At 41.7% G+C, this 17249-nt stretch overlaps 1 protein-coding gene across 1 annotated transcript in view; it reads left to right on the top strand.

Moving 5' to 3' along the window:
• IGF1R (insulin like growth factor 1 receptor) overlaps nucleotides 1–17249 on the top strand; it is a 278347-nt gene that overhangs the window by 162146 nt on the left and 98952 nt on the right. The window lies entirely within an intron of this gene.

Genomic DNA, 17249 nt, shown 5'->3' with positions numbered 1-17249 from the left:
TTCTGGCAGCAAGAGACAAAGATCCTTGTTCTTCAGGCCAGTTTTTGTGTGCGTTCCAGAACAATAATAATAATTTCAAATACACTGATTTTTTTAAAAGAAGCATTCATTACAGCAGCATGTTAATAGAGCTATAGTTAAAATTGTTTTGCTCCTTCCTTCATATACGTTTTTTTATTGAGGGGTGTGACGGGGCAAGCCCAGATGGCTATAGAAAAGTAGTGGGAGACAGATATAGTAGCTCCAGGCTAAACAAATCCCTGGTACCAGGATGAGTGAAATGGAAGCTGCTCCAGGTCAATTAAGACACCTGGGGCCAATTAAAAACTTTTCAGAAGGCAGGGAGAATGCTAGGTTGATTGGGACACCTGAAGCCAATCAGGGGCTGTCTGAAACTAGTTAAAAGCCTCCCAGTTAGTCAGGTGGGTGTGTATGTCAGGAGCTGTGGGAGGAAGTTGCGCTGTTGGAGAGACTGAGTAGTACACACCATATCAGGCACAAGGAAGGAGGCCCTGAGGTAAGGGTGAAGTGGAGCTTGAAGTGAGGGCTGCTGTTGGGGAAGTAGGCCAGGGAATTGTACATTTCATGTTTCTAAAAGGTCAGCTACCATAGCTGATACTATTAGGGTCCCTGGGCTGGAGCCCGGAGTAGAGGGTGGGCCCGGGCTCCCCCCCCACCACCACCTTTGCCCCCTGATTAATTACTGAGACTGGGAGACAACAGAGACTGTGCAAGGAAGGATAACTTCTCCTCACGTCCCTCGCTGGCTTATGATGAAAATGGCTAAGTAGACTGTGACCCTTGTCTCTAGAGAGAGAAGGGTTATGTGGAGGGTCACAGTGAGCCTCTGAGGCTAGCGAAATCCGCCAGGAAACGCGGGACCCACAGAAGCAAGGACAGAGCTTTGTCACAGGAGGTTTTAATTGTCATAAAAATTACTCCATATTTACACTTGGCAGAGAGGTAGGGGTGTGTGTGTGTGTAAAATTTTGAAGAAGCTCAGTTCTGCTGTTGTGGAGTTACACAAATTAAAATGAGAAAGGAGAAATTTAGAAAAGGTTGAAGTGCCTTTCCATCCTTCCATCATTTGTGTCTCACATTGAGTGTTATACAGAGCTCACAGCCTTTTAGGTAGTAAAGCAGTCATGCTTTGCCCATTAACTTGTTAAACACCTCTTAGCATATCCAGTAATTCTAGATTCCTCAAAATATCCTTAATATTTTTTCTCCTTTGCACTTGCTGTGCATGTGCTGACCAGTTATTAGCCCACCAGGATGGTAGTTGGCTGATGCACAAAATGTCTGACCAGCAAAACAGTAATTGAGATTTTACTCAGAGCTACAGGTAAACAGGAACATGTATATTAATTATTGTTAAGAGAAGTAGAAGAATTCTGTTTTTCCATGGTTTTGATTTCTTGTTGTGATGTGTTAATCTCTAAGATTGACTATTTGCTTTGGGTGTCTTTGATTTGCTCCTATTCCGACTCTCCCCAACTTATATCTCAAGGTAGAAAATGTGACATCTCTTATCAATATGAATTTGAGCAGTGCTCTTTTTTTCTTTAACTTTAGCATCCACATGCAACCTAGTTTTTCATGTTGTAACTTACCAGAAGAGTGATGTCAATGAATGGGAATCAGCAATATGTAAAAGATATTTTCCTCCCAGTCACACTGATATTATAGGGGCACTTGTCTTAAATGGGGAAAGGAAAGACTTTTTTATTGATGCTTCTAATTTTTGTGGGCAGTTGAGATTTAAAATGCTTACTCCTCTTCTTCCACAGTGGAATCTTTATTATTTTAAAGTAAATAATCATGTTTTAAAATAGTGGTTCCCAGAGGAAATTAACTCTGGCTATAGTTAAGTGCTCTGTCAACAGTACTGCATTGTCATAATAGCAGGAAAGGAAAGACCCATTATCATTATCTAAACTAGGCAAAGCTAACACTGAAGAAATTCCCATGAATAGGGCTTTCTGTTCCCTCCCCTTTTTTTCCACAGATGGGTCTGTTTGTTTTTGATTAAACATTAGTCGGAAATCAATTTATGGCTCTTGGTAAGTGTCATTAGATAATTCTCTCTTTATCCAGGGTAAATAAAAACATTTATCAAATGTGACCAAACAGCAATATTGGCTGGAGTTGGGTTTAAAAATAGACAAAATCAGTATTTGGAGCTATGATTATTAAAATTACAGATTGTATAATGTGATGCGTTCTTGGTGCATAGGAATGTGGTAAAATGGTTTAACTGTGCAGGGAAGGAATGCCAGAAGAATTAAAACTCTAATCTCTGAAAGATCACAAAAATATGATTCCATGAAATCTTTCTGCAGTATAAATCATCCTATTTTATGAGTAGGGAGGGGGTTCCTGAATAGAGAGAATGTGTAACCTTGAAGATTATGGAAAATTAGGACAGCCCACAGCGTATTGGGCACTGAATACTGTGATTCAGCTCAGGAACGCTATCACCTAGCCTGACTGCTCTAACAAACAAATTTGTTCTTCAGTACAGATGATAGTTCGGAGATAACTGAGGAGATGCCGTTATAACCTTCATGCTGATATTTTCCACTTTTTGACTGGTTTACCAAACCACTCCAGGTAGAAGTCCTTATTATAGAAGTACTGTTTTGGATGTGTAACTGCAACAAAGGGGATCTCTTACTGCTTGAGGTTAGAGTACAGAGCAGTAAGATTAAAAAGTGTAAGCATTGCAAAGCAGCCAGTTTTATATTTTTACTGCCAGATGTAGAAGTTGCTAGAGTAATTTCATTATGGAGGGCTGCATAACTGATGATGACTGAGCTTTCCAGCAAATGTATATTCTAGCCATTTGCTCCTGGGACCTGGATTTTTGGGTTCTCTTAGATTGGGTTTAGCTATTAATTTATCTAGCCTGCTGTTTTGAAAAAGTCAGAGCTGAAGCAATTTCAGCTTGATCACTGTAGGGGTATGCAACTTTAAAGTTTAATGCCTAGCACTAAGAACCCTGGGAAGAGGTAACTATAGGGGCTAAAGTGGAACACTTGAATCTCAGGTGTAAAATTTTTCACATCAGGTGCTTGCTCCAGCTGTGTTTTAGTGGTGCTAGGAGATGCTTGGGAGCAAGGTAGTGTCATTGTACTAAAATGATGGAGAACCCTACCATCATAGTAGATTCTGATTTGAATGGGCTACGGGCAGGAGGATAAGTCTTCACTGCAGTTAGCCAGTGTGATCAGTGCCTGGGTTGAAAACAGCCACACTGCAAAGGCATACTCACTGATGCTGCACTCCTCTGTGTGTGTTGCTTGGACTTCGGTTGGCATATCCCATCGTTCTTTCATGCTGAAGCAAGCTGAGTTGCTCTGATTCTTACTTAGTGAGTTGTAGGAAGGTATTGGAGGACTACTAGCACTTGTCCTCGCTACAAAGTTGGTGTGTTACCAGCCAAAGTGAAACTGGCACCTGAGCTCCAAGCCATACACGAACCGAGCCAACTAGCCTAGGTTGAAAGCATCACTGAACTCGAGTGAGAAAGTCTTCTGTGGGAACAGGAGGGGTATTCGGAGCACACCCACGTAGCAGCTGAGGCTAATTCTACATTGATGGCAAACCCTGAGGCATTACTGCAGGAAGAAATGTTCTTGCTCAGTTACAGCCTGTAACCAGTTTCTTGGGAGTGATCCCTTTAGCATGCCGGACCCACAAGGATCCACACCGTTCCATAGGGGCAGGCCCATAGCCTCCATGACTCCAAAACTGGGCTTTCAGGTGCCAGCCATCCCTGTCTATCTCTGTCTCCCTGTAGTGAATCCTGCCAAGCCAGACTCCTGAAGGAGACTTTTCACAACCCCTTCAGGGTGCAGTGCTCTCAGTATCTGCAGTGACCTAGGTAGCCTTTTCAAGAAAAGGAAATAATTTGTTGGTCACCCGGCATACAGAATCTGAAAGTCCTTAAATTATCAGAGAGGAACAAAAGTTAAGACATAGCTGAGACTGGCCCAACCCCAGGGCTCCCTTGAGCCATGCTGGTGTAGGAACCATCTGTGCTTCTTCTGTCTACCCCTGTTCCTTTATCCCAGGTCAGAGGCTGAGGACCTGTCTCTTGGTGGGATCCACTCCTAATACAGCTACGCACCTTTTCCCTTTGTCCTCCAGCTCGGGGGCTTTGCTCTACTTCTTTGCAGAAAGGTGGGGAAAAAATCTCCTTCCTCTTCACTGTTGGTCACTAGGTATAAATATCCTGAAAATTGGGATGTCCATTCTTTCTTCTGGATCTTCCATTCACAAGTGTAGACTTCAGTCAATTTGTTAATGTCTCTGGTCTCCAACCAGACAGCTATGGGAGTCCAACACCTCATCCCTTCCCATTATATTCAGTGCATAGCAATACACAGCCCAGAGGGAAACTGAGGCATGCATAGGAATCATAAAACTATTACCAAAATTCTACATTCATCACATACTGTCCTGTTTATTTTTCATACTGTCCAGCTATTATATTAGCAAGTCTTCTTTACAAAAAAATCTTGGATTACCTGCTACTGTGTTGTTTTTTGGGAGTTGGTGCGTGGGAGGCAATTTCAAAATGTTGATGTGAAGCAATCACTGGAGACACGATTGTTTTTAAAGTTTTGGTCATGTTTACAGCTGGAATGAGGTGGGGGGGACAGGACATATTAATTAGTGAGAACCTTCGACATCAAAGAATCTTCTGTGTGCAATTTTTGTAGTGGTAAGGAGCTTCAGAAGGGTTTGTCTTGATCAGAAACATGTCAGTCATCAGGCTGTTGAGCTGGTAGGTTTCACAAGGCTTCTAATTGCGCCTGGTGTGTGAGATTGCCTCTTCCCTGTAGCTCTTTTAGGTAGCTAGCTATTTTTAAAGAAGGTTATCTTCAATGATGTCACCTTTGGTTTATTCAGTACAATGCAAAATAAGAAAGTTTTGTTAAATTAGAAATAAATTTCCTGAATTTGAGGTTCAGAGTAGATACACTGGCTTAGTGGGTTGGTATGGAGTTAAGATGGTTGCTTTATTTCAGTATATATTGTTCAGAAGTCATTTCCCCCAGTAATCTAGGGCTTTGCCTCAGATGACATCAGGAAACAAGAGATACAGAAATGGTGTCTTTATTGTTAAGTATTGTGTATATATATTTTTTAAGTTAGCCAGTTTGAAGACAAACTAGCCAAAAATTGGTCCTGACTTGTGCCCCTTCCTTTCCCCCTCCCCCTTTCATATAAATATATATTTTTGTGAGGGGAAGGTGAAGAATGAAGTGTCCATGTTGCCATATCGGTCATTCTTTATATTTGATAAATTTCAGACATTAAAGGGACATAAGAACATTGTCAAGGCAATTTTTATTTTAAACTTTAAGTGTTAAGAAACCCAGACATAGTTTGAGTCTCGGAGGCTGTAAAACAACAAGATAAATGAAACCCTTTTCCATTATGTAAAATATTTAACTCTTGTGAGTGGCAGGATTTTGCCTTGGTATTCTAACTATTCCAGCACCTTTAATGAGTCCTGCTAAGCTAGAAATGAGCACTCGCTTGAATGCAACAGCCAATACTCATCTGTTCTCTCATTTGGAGTAATCTGTGACTAAAGTCGATAATCTCTCGCCTTTATGACCACTGTATATCTACACAAGTAATTTAGTAACGAGAAGATCCTTCTAGCAGTGTAGAAATTAGATCTTCAGTAGTCTATATAAACAACGAGGAATCCTTGTGGCACTTAGAGAGTAACAGATTTATTTGGGCATAAGCTGGAACCCACTTCATCAGATGCATGGAGTGGAAAATACAGTATCAGGTATAAATACACAGCACATGAAAGGATGGGAGTTGCCTTACCAAGTAGGAGGTCAGTCTAATGAGACAATTCAATTAATTCTTAGGTGAAAAGACTATAGATCATTCTTTGGTTTAACTAGCAAAGCTTCTGACACGGTCTCCCACAGTATTCTTGTCAGCAAGTTAAGGAAGTATGGGCTGGATGAATGCACTGTAAGGTGGGTAGAAAGCTGGCTAGATTGTCGGGCTCAACGGGTAGTGATCAATGGCTCCATGTCTAGTTGGCAGCCGGTATCAAGTGGAGTGCCCCAAGGGTCGGTCCTGGGGTCGGTTTTGTTCAATATCTTCATAAATGATCTGGAGGATGGTGTGGATTGCACCCTCAGCAAATTTGCGGATGATACTAAACTGGGAGGAGTGGTAGATACGCTGGAGGGGAGGGATAGGATACAGAAGGACCTAGACAAATTGGAGGATTGGGCCAAAAGAAATCTGATGAGGTTCAATAAGGATAAGTGCAGGGTCCTGCACTTGGGACGGAAGAACCCAATGCACCGCTACAGACTAGGGACCGAATGGCTAGGCAGCAGTTCTGCGGAAAAGGACCTAGGGGTGACAGTGGACGAGAAGCTGGATATGAGTCAACAGTGTGCCCTTGTTGCCAAGAAGGCCAATGGCATTTTGGGATGTATAAGTAGGGGCATAGCGAGCAGATCAAGGGACGTGATCGTTCCCCTCTATTCGACATTGGTGAGGCCTCATCTGGAGTACTGTGTCCAGTTTTGGGCCCCACACTACAAGAAGGATGTGGATAAATTGGAGAGAGTCCAGCGAAGGGCAACAAAAATGATTAGGGGTCTAGAACACATGACTTATGAGGAGAGGCTGAGGGAGCTGGGATTGTTTAGCCTGCAGAAGAGAAGAATGAGGGGGGATTTGATAGCTGCTTTCAACTACCTGAAAGGGGGTTCCAAAGAGGATGGCTCTAGACTGTTCTCAATGGTAGCAGATGACAGAACGAGGAGTAATGGTCTCAAGTTGCAGTGGGGGAGGTTTAGATTGGATATTAGGAAAAACTTTTTCACTAAGAGGGTGGTGAAACACTGGAATGCGTTACCTAGGGAGGTGGTAGAATCTCCTTCCTTAGAGGTTTTTAAGGTCAGGCTTGACAAAGCCCTGGCTGGGATGATTTAACTGGGAATTGGTCCTGCTTCGAGCAGGGGGTTGGACTAGATGACCTTCAGGGGTCCCTTCCAACCCTGATATTCTATGATTCTATGATTCTAAACTCTTTGTGAAGATTGGTGATTAAGAGCACTGATATGAAATTCACTGTAGAATGGGGTGAAATCTGTGTACAGGATTCGTTTCAAACTAACTGAATGTATGCATCTTGGAAATTAACTGTGGAGAAAAGTCTTGACTGTGACATGAACTGGGACCTCTAGCTTTCAAAGCAGATGCTTATGCCATTGGGCTCAAGCCGGTTGAGTCTCTGGATTTGTCTTCACTACCAGAAAAAGGTGCGTTTTTGCTGCAGGGTAGCTAATGTGTATTAATTGTCCTTCTCTAGACCTTAGTGGAGAGAAGGCACCTGTAGTTTATACCAGAAGGCAGCTAGGCGACATCAGCACTGTGCTATGCCCCGTCCATGGTCTATCTTTTCATAAAAGCTACAAGTGTCTTCTCTCCACTAAGATTTTTAGAGAGGGAAAAATCTCTCTAAAATCATGTTAGTTAACCTCCTGTAGTAAAATCCATCTTTTTTCAGGGGAAACATAGTCTCCATTACATTTTAACACCAAATTCTGCATGATCTACTTAAGCACAGACCTCAACTTATGTACAAATTTGTTTACTGTAGCATTGCGTGAGTAATGCGAGAACATCATCTTTAAATTCAAGTAATTACAGTGGCATTTAAATGTTTATTTAGTAACAAATATGGATATTTTATAGGTATTTCAGTTACTATAAGAATGAATATCAATTTCATTTCTCAGTGAAACTTCAAAGATTCTTAAGGGTTAACTTTCTTCTGTGTTTCTGGGAGCTATACTGTATTTGTTTGGCCAGATCCTCATTCATTGACTTGAGTGGAGTTACACCAGTTTATACTACCTGAGGATATGGCTCATGGTAGAAAAGGCACTTTTGTGTTCTATGGGCTGTTTTTAGTCACTTTTATAACTCATTTTGGTCTGGATTTCTTGTGCTTGTTTTTCAGTCTAGAAGATCATTGGTTTTTTTGCTAAGTTTGAAGAAACCACTCTTTTATCCCTTTTTGAGTTAAATGGAAGCAAAATCTACTTGAAATTAGTCATGCGTAAAAAGAGTAGTTTTGGGTCCTTCACCTACCTCAGTATCTGTCAATTGTGATTTTTACAATCACATTTATTTTCCTAACGTTTCATACATCAGTTTCTCTTCCCTTTGCTCTTTAAAATATTCACAAATAGGCAAACCTGATTATATCAGGGAAACTGTGAAACTTATTCTTCACAAAATAAACACTGACGAAAAAGAATTTTCCTTGTATTTTTTCTCACTTTGATGCATTAATCCTTAATGTTGCTTTTAAGTATAGTAAATAAACAATTTTCCAAGAAATGACTTCTAAATTTATGATGCCCTTTCAATTGAAAACAGAGAAGAAATAATGTGCAACAGTAAGATTGGTTACGTTTTCCGTACTTTTTTATATGTAGTTTTCTGTAAGGAATGAATGTCATATTTATTGGGTACAAAGCATGCAGAAAAAGTATCCGGAGATGTGAAATGTTGCCCATTTACGTTTTATTTTAATTGTGATTTGAGTGCAGTTTCCTTTGATATGTGTATGTTAGATGTACACACATCTGCATATTGATTTAGTGAAAATGCACAGTTATTTCAATGGCAAGATGTTTAAATGTTTGGTTTTTTGTTTCATTTGGAGCCATAATGGCATCACTGCAATTCCTGAAGACACACATTCAAAGGAACACACTAGCACATTACTTGTTTTTGTTATTTAATTTGAATGCAAAAAGTACAACCCTGTAATGCAAAATTAAGGTTAAAACATTGCATTAAAGTTGTAAAATTCAAAACTGATTCTCAGTCACTTTACCATCTTGTGCCTGTAGATTTTTTTATTACTAGATAGTGTTAACTTTAACGCTTATGGATATGTAGGTGTAGAGCTATAGTACCCTGCTTAATGCAAAAGACTTGGGGATGCAAGAGGATCAATAAACTTCATGGGCACCATACTTGAAATTACTTAGGTGGTTCTTTAGCGATTTAAATTTCAGACTTAAAGTTGCATCGAACATAGTTGCTCTTAAACAAAACAAAAACAATCCACCCCACCATCTTTTTCTTGCAGGGATACAGAACAGGATGTCCTTTACAAGAAGATGTTGTAAACACCGTTTCTTCAGAATACAAACAAACTGTGTGTGTGACTTTTTGTTTAAAGTAGGATCAGCAGTGAAAGCAGCATAATGTCAACAATGTGGTACAGGTTGGCACGCTTTCTCCCATTCCCCACCCAAATCCTAGAGATAAGCCTGTGTACCTCTGTTACCTAACAGCGTACCTGTCTGTACACATCTGATAAACTTCCCTCTCTGTGTGTGGTGTGTGTTCCATCCTTTCAGCAAGGGTGTCGGATTTCTTTGGAACTGTTTACAGAAGTGTCCATATCCTATAGCACTGCATATAAAGTCCTCACTTTTGGTGAATGAGTTTTATGAGGCCATCTGTTTGTGTACAGGGCAGCCTCTTTGTTGTTGCATTGGTTATAGATGTGGCAGGAATAACACATGTAGGCATCTTGGTGATTTCAGGCCCTGTGACTCTGTTTAAATGAGTGCAGTTACTATGTCATCCATTTTGCAGTCATTATTTATTATTGCATTGGAGGGTTTTTCCCACATTAGGCTTTTCAGTTTAATTGTCATTTTGCTTGTGTTTGCTGCTGAGGAAGTGGGAAGATAGTTAAATTCAACTACAGAATCTTTATAGCTATTGGGCCACGTTCTACAGGTCCTTCCATTAAAGGTTTGTGGGTATAAGGACTGGAATTTGACTCAATGTACAATAATTGCTTCCAGTGAGATTTGGTAGTAAATTGGATTTTCAAAATACAGATCATATTATAGTAGCCAAAATAGCAGTATTTGAATATTCCTCTCCCTTGAAGCAAAAAAGAAGAGGTGTATGCCTGCTGTGGTGATCCATATCCATAGCGGATTCCTGAGATCTCCCTTTTCTCCAGTTTCACCTGTGAAGCCTGGCATTGTAGGAGATAGGAATTGTGTAGTAATTCAGACCAGAGGCTCCTGTAGTCTAGTGTCCTATCTGGTAGAAAGAAAAGGAGTACCTGTGGCACCTTAGAGACTAACAAATTTATTTAAGCATAAGCTTTCGTGAGCTACAGCTCACTTCATCGGATGCATGCCTCTGATGAAGCGAGCAGTAGCTCACGAAAGCTTATGCTCAAATAAATTGGTTGGTCTCTAAGGTGCCACAAGTACTCCTTTTCTTTTTGTGGATACAGACTAACATGGCTGCTACTCTAAAACCTATCTGGTAGAGTGCCTTACAACACCAGTTTTTAGTCAGAGATTGGACTCTAGAGGTTTGCAGCATGACTTAAAAACTTTTTAAAATTCTTAATGTAAATCTTGTATGTTCTCATCGAGTCCTCCTAATCTCCTTGCTTTTATGATATCTTGTGGCACTGAGTTCCATGAGCTATCTCTACATTGGAATTGGAAATATTTTTCTTTTTATCACTTCTTAATTTATTTCCATTTCCTTTACTGTCCACTTGTTTTTGTAATGACGAGAGAGGTAAATGGAAGTACCCAACATATTTTGTGTGTACCGTTCACTACTCTGGCCACTACCTTTCAGCCTGTGTGACACGGGAAGTGATTCCTTTTGTAGACCCTCAGCAATGTATCTTAGAGGGAGTCGCTCTGACCTAGCCCTTTTCATCTGTAGATCGCAAAGCACTTTACAAAGGAGTTCAGTATCATTGTCCCCATATTGAAGATGGGGAAACTGAGGCACAGAGGATGGAAGTGACTTGCTCAAGGTTACCAAGCAGACCAAAAAAAAAATAAAAAATCTCAACTCTTTTGAGTCTAAATTTTGAGTCTTCTTTTGAGGGGGTGGTTTCATGGCTTTCTTTCTTTCTTTCTTTTTTTTTTTTTAAATACCTTAGAAGGTGATTTTCTTCTGTTCAAGGGAAGGGTGCATAGATCCCCTCTAGTGGATCTTCTCTTGTTGCAGCTTGCTGAGCAGTAGAACCAGACCTGTCAATCAGGGTAAGATGGGAGTAGCCACCTTCTTGGGTTATGTCAGTTCTCTTCTGCTTGTAGCTGCTGCAGGCAGCTGCAACAGGCCTCCTGCTCAGAGTGACTGCATTTAAAACAAACAAACTCCACCTTCTAATCTCTCTCTTAGGGCAATCCTTTGTGCAGAGTGCCAGTCAGGGAGGAGATGTTTTTTCTTCCCTTTACTTCTCAGCTCTTAGCTGGCCAGAGGCCCTGGATGTGGCCCCTCCCGAGCTATGTGGCCACTGCAATGGTGGAGAAGCAGAAATGCAGGGTAAAAACTCCATTTCGGGTGCTCCACTCCACTCATTGTTTCGATTGGGCTCTCTGTGTGATCTTTAGGGATCAGCCTGCTCCCACTCCCCAACCCAGCAGTGCTCTCCTGGGACTGAAATATGTGGGAGGAGAGTCAGTATCTCCCTTGTTTTAATTAATCCCAATGCTCAACTCATGGATCCCCACTAGGCCTCCAGTAAAACCAGGAAAGACCTGATGATGTGATTAAGAAAAAAAACAAGCCAGAAAAAAGCTTTTGAAAAGCTTCAGACCTTCATTTGACATTATAAAGAAGCATAAGAAAGAAACCAAACCGCTCCCCCTTCACTTTCCCCAACGGTGCAAGTTACCTTTCATAGGTAGCTAAGCTATTGTGCAGCATGAGGCTCTCCTTTCTTTTGGATTGAATGTAGTCCAGGGGTGGCCATCCTGAGCCTGAGAAGGAGCCAGAATTTACCAATGTCCATTGCCAAAGAGCCACAGTAATATGTCAGCAGCCCCCCATCAGCTCTCAGAGCCTCCTACCCACTGGCAGCCCTGCCAATCAGCGCCGCCTCCTCCTTCCCTGCATCTCCTGATCAGCTGTTTCCTGACTGTGCAGGAGGCTCTGGGGGAGGGAAGGGGGAGGAGCGAGGGCACTGCAGACTCAGGGGAGGGGGCGGGAAGGGGTGGCAGGGCCTGTGGCAGAGCCAGGAGTTGAGCAGTGAGCGCCCCCCGGGATATTGGAAAGTTGGCGCCTGTAGCTCCAGCCCCGGGGTTGGTGCCTATACAAGGAACCGCATATTAACTTCTGAAGGGCCGCATGTGGCTCCAGAACCACAGGTTGGCCACCCCTGATGTAGTCTCTCCATGACAGTCCCTCCATGACTGCCTTAGTCCTTGCTACATCAAGGAGAAATGGCCTCCCATTTGGCTAGCTGGAAAAAAGTGAGTCATTCTCTGGGCCAGTGAGAGGCAGGGGAAAAGCACAGTGTTTAGTATAAGGTATGTGTGGGGTAGCTCTAAAAAAGTGCTCTTGGCATGCACACTATGCTATTCTATGTGATATTACTGTTCTGTGACTCGGTACAGATAGCATTTCACTACACAAGACAGTGTCAGTCCCCACAAATGATTGACTTTGTGAAGGATTCTGCATCATGTGACCTCTTCCTGGCCTCAGAAAGCTATTGCGCTCCTCTCACAGATTCTGTTGAGACCACTAACTGCCTTTAGCTTTATGGAAGGGAAGGTTATATTTCAGAAAGCCAAGGTCAATGTCTTAGGAGCCAGGCGAGGGCTGGAATTGTGTTTGGAAGGATTTGACAGCTGAAATACCATTCTGTCTTCAGGAAGCTTTTTTTGTTTTTTTGCCTACCGCCTTTTAGGATTTTGGGGGGTGGTGGTGCAGGGAACCTTTTTTGTTTTTTTTTTAAAGAAAAAAAAAGGGTCGTATCCTGACCCGGAAGTTGCTTTCTCCATATAGGATTGTTGCCGTGTACTCCACGTAGGGCTGCCATTAAGGTCTGTTTTGAAGCAGCAGCTAGTAAAGAAATACAATAACTCACTTGCCCAGGCCTCCGAGGTAGGCAGGTGCTTCAGTGCCTAGCTGAATGAAGCACATGAGTCTGTCCATTGAAGTAGGTGGGACTCTTTGTGTGCTTAAAGTTAGGCAGGTACTTTGGATTCGGGCTTTGGTGGAGAGCACAGTATGCCAGTACTCCAAAGACCAGGCTGACTTCCTGCTTGCTTATGGATGCATTTCGATTTTATCAAAGATCACTGTTCTATTTTATATATTTATCCTAATAGTTTGTATCTTTGCATCCTGAGACCTTTATGTGTGTCTGTCTCCATCTCTCTTGCCCCTCATGGAGGTATGGGGTGGGGAATCAACTGGAGTTTATTTTCCTCATGTGTCTGTCAGACCCTCCAGGCATGGTATAGAGCAGGGATCGGCAGCCTTTGGCATGTGACCAGCCAGGGTAAGCCCCTTGGCGGGTCGGGCCGGTTTACCTACCGTGTCCGCAGGTTCGGCCGATCGTGGCTTCCACTGGCTGTGGTTCGCCGCTCAAGGCCAATGGGGGCTGTGGGAAGCGGCGGCCAGCACGTCCCTCGGCCCATGCTGCTTCCTGCAGCCCCCATTGGCGGGGAGCTGGACGCGGCAGGTAAACCGGCCTGGCCCGGCCCGCCAGGGGGGCTTACCCTGGCGGGCCACAGGCCAAAGGTTGCCAATCTCTGATATAGAGCCTACTTGTTTACTTAGGTTTTTGTTTGAGAGGGTGCATATAGAGGATATTGGGGGCACATTTGGTTTAGATTTGGTTTTTGTTCTTAAAATTTGTTAATTTCAGATTTTTTTAAAATGTATGATGCTTAGTGACAATGGTGAAAGCCAAGTTATTATAAATGTGATAAAAATTAAGAAGTGCTATTGTCCACTGAAAAGAGAGGTACTTGAAATATTAATTTGAGGGCTGAATCCTGGTCCTGTTGGAGTTCTGTGTTAACCAAAGCCATTGACTTCAAAGTAGCCAGGGTTTGTGCCTTTGTGTATTTGTGGAAAACTTTTGCTGCCTGATGCCAGGGTTCAAAAGGTGGCAATAGCAAAGGGCCAGTGGGATTCTTAACCCATGGGTTTGCTTTTCAGAATTTCTCCTATGGATACTGGGCAGCTGCCCTTTTTTTATTTTTACATTATCATATAATATGAATCACTTTTAAACATGATCTGGAGTCCATTGTACCTAGAAAAGTCTGAATGGTTTCAAAGCTAGCTAGTTACAGCAAAAACACAGCTCCGGACTTGCCAAAAATAGAAACCTGAATTTGAAACACAGGAGAAGATGAAATTGAGCTGCTGTTTCAGTATATCCTGCCTAGCTGTCTCCCCACACAGTCTTTGCTTGCATGCCCTTAAATCTGGGGCAGGGCCTCTTGAAAGCAACCTTTCAGACTCTTGAAGCTACATTGTGTAAACATCTCCAGCAATAATTTATCCTCCAGAAAGCAGCCAAACTAATGCTCCCATCCTGGTTAGGATTGCCTTAGATCTTAGTCTAAGCCCTACATTTTCTGTGTGTCTGCTCATGTGGCATCACACAATTAGAAACATAATGTGATCAGAAACATCATTTTAATCCTCTAATATTGACAGCTGAACTGCTAATTTTCCTCCCCGTTGTCTTTGGCCATATGTTATTAAGCTAAATACCAAAACTTCCACTTTTTGCTGGATGGTTTCTATATATGAGGAAATAATGCCAGTTTCAACACTTAAATTCTTCCCTAATCATCACAATTATGTCTCTCTCTTTTAAAATTGATATTGAAAAAAACAAAAATCTCTGTTGAAAAGGGGGGAATCCTGGTTTAATATAAACCTAAATGCAGAAAGTACAGATGAAACATTTTCAGTCTAGAAAATTCAGAGCAGCTACAAAAATGCTTTATATTCAAAGTGACTTATAAAAGCCTTCTGGAGGAACATATGACTTTGATATTTTTAAACCTTTGCTATGTAAGCAGCATTTTTGAAATATAGGCTCATTTGTGTTTGCGGTTTTTGTTTTTACTCCACTGTGAAAGGTTCTCATTGATTTTGTCTTGTAAAACTCCAGCCTGAGCAAGGTAAAGGGACATGCCCTCTTCGGATATACCTCTTTCTTCAGCCAACACAGAGGTTGTTTACTACTTTCTACTCTGAATAACATGCCAATCATCTGGAACCTCCCTTCATGCCACCCAATTGGTTCCTTTTGAAATTCCACCTTTATGCTTAGCTTTGCTACATGACTGGCTTATGGGCTTGTCAGTCAAATGGGCATCCCACCAAGATGCAGTAGCAGTATTAGGAACACAGTTGTTAACCAGGCTGCGGAGAGGTTATCCTTTCCTGTAAACAGGATGGTATATCCTGTTAAATAAATAAATAGATTTATAAAGGTGATGGGGGAATAGAGAAATGCACCCTCCACTGCACCAAGAGTTCTGTGCCAGCATTTAATTTTAAGAGGACTAAACAGTTGAAACCCTTTCAAGACCTTTTTGGTTTGAATCATATTTTTGTTACAGGTTTTCCAAAGCTGATTTACCCTCATTAATACAGGAGCTGTCTTAGTTGCCCTTTAAGAAAGCGCACCAGGGTGACTGTGGCTTTCCTTAAAGACGAAGACCTGGGTGGAGGGGGAGGAGGGTTTTTTGTTGTTGTTGCCCTTTGTGTGGCTCTGCTAGTTCTCGGAGCTCATGTACACAATTTGTATGTGCTATCATCTGTTCATCTCAAATTATACCAACAAGGGGAGTACTTGAATAGGATGGTACTAATTTGATATTAATAAAGGAGGTAGGACAGGCATGGCTGTTGAAATGTGCATAACGCTTTTTTTTGTTTTGTGGGTGGGGGAAGTATTATATTCTGTTCTTCTTCTCTGTACAGGCAAAGCCTTTTGTTTGTCTCCACTAAAGTTGTAGGTTTGAGATTGGGGAGCATTGGGAGAAAACAGGGCAGCTTTGTGTTAAAAAGTGTTTTTCTACCTTTTGCTGTGACCCGAATCAGGTTTCCCATTTCCAGTAGCACAATGTGCTCGTATTCAGCGTGATAGAGGAGTAGTGGACATGAATTATTTGTGACAAGGCTGCCTGGAATATGTGGGGTGGAGTTTTACATGGAATGGAATCCCTGCAGTATTGGAGGCTTCTGTGTTTGCTGCGAGACTCAAAGTAGGAAGCAAAGCTGACATAACATGGTGCATTGCACAGATAGGATTTTTTTTTTTTAGGTGGCGCTTTCTGTGCTGTGGTTGGTCCCTAATTCTGTACTTGGATATATTTATCTTGCATGCCAGATTGGTTAATTTACAAATATCTTCCTTTTATGACAGGGTGAAGAGTCACTGACAGTAGGTCAGTTTCCTAATTAAAAGCCAATGATTTGAATGTTTGGTAATTAATGCTGTAGGGCATGGCTATGTAATCTGCCAGTATTTTTCTAATGGCCTCTCTGGCCATTGTATGTATCTAACTTTGATTTGATGACTGGCAGAGACTGGTGTACCTGGCAAATTTGCAGAGTTGACTTAATGGCGCAGCGATTTAGGAGCAATCAGTGTGGATCCCTTAGCAGCTCCTGAGCAGGCCACTGGCAAAGGTAGATGGCTATAGCTCTTCAAATGTGTCCCTGATAAATTCAGGTAGCTAAGAAGCAGGAATAAGACAAAACGTTTAGATAATAAACTGAAAGTCCAGTGGGGGTATTGTGATAAAAGCAAGTGCATATAATGTACCAAGGCCTTTCGGAACTAAAACCCCCTAGGAAAGGAACAAAATTGAGTTAGTTGTGAAACTTATTCATTTTGTTGACCCTACCTATTAGTCATTTTAAATTATTTGAGACAGAAATAATAAATTGGAATTGCTAATCCTTTTTGCAGTGTTTCAGGGCACCTACTTGTTCAGTAATTGGACTTCATTTACCCCCATTTTATTTAAATGTTACTTAAACAAATTCAGGAAAGCTTTGTTGCTGTTTTGTTAGATTTTTAGAATACTTCATTGTTCCAAAACGATAGGATACATTTTTGGCTAAAGGAAAAAAGCCGTGAAAGCCACAGTTATTTGAAATTCCTTGTATAAATAATTCTATCCTGTTCCAATGTGGAAAGGCAGAAAAAGTGATTGCTGATAAGATATAGCTACTTACATAGGGATCTTTCTAAATTCCAGCCATGAATGTGTGATTGGTCTTTTGATGGGCAAGAGGGAATACTCCCAAATGTCATTTGTTGTCCATATTCCCTATTAGCTTTCCCCAAACTCATTTGTCCACTCTGGCTCCTTTATTGTGCCTCCTGTTTCTTTTGGAATAAC

The sequence above is a fragment of the Caretta caretta genome, chromosome 10, assembly GCF_965140235.1.
Source record: "Caretta caretta isolate rCarCar2 chromosome 10, rCarCar1.hap1, whole genome shotgun sequence".
In the NCBI taxonomy this organism is placed as follows: Eukaryota; Metazoa; Chordata; order Testudines; family Cheloniidae; genus Caretta; species Caretta caretta.
Note: the sequence above shows the minus strand (reverse complement) of the source record. Positions and strands in the feature narration are given on the sequence as shown.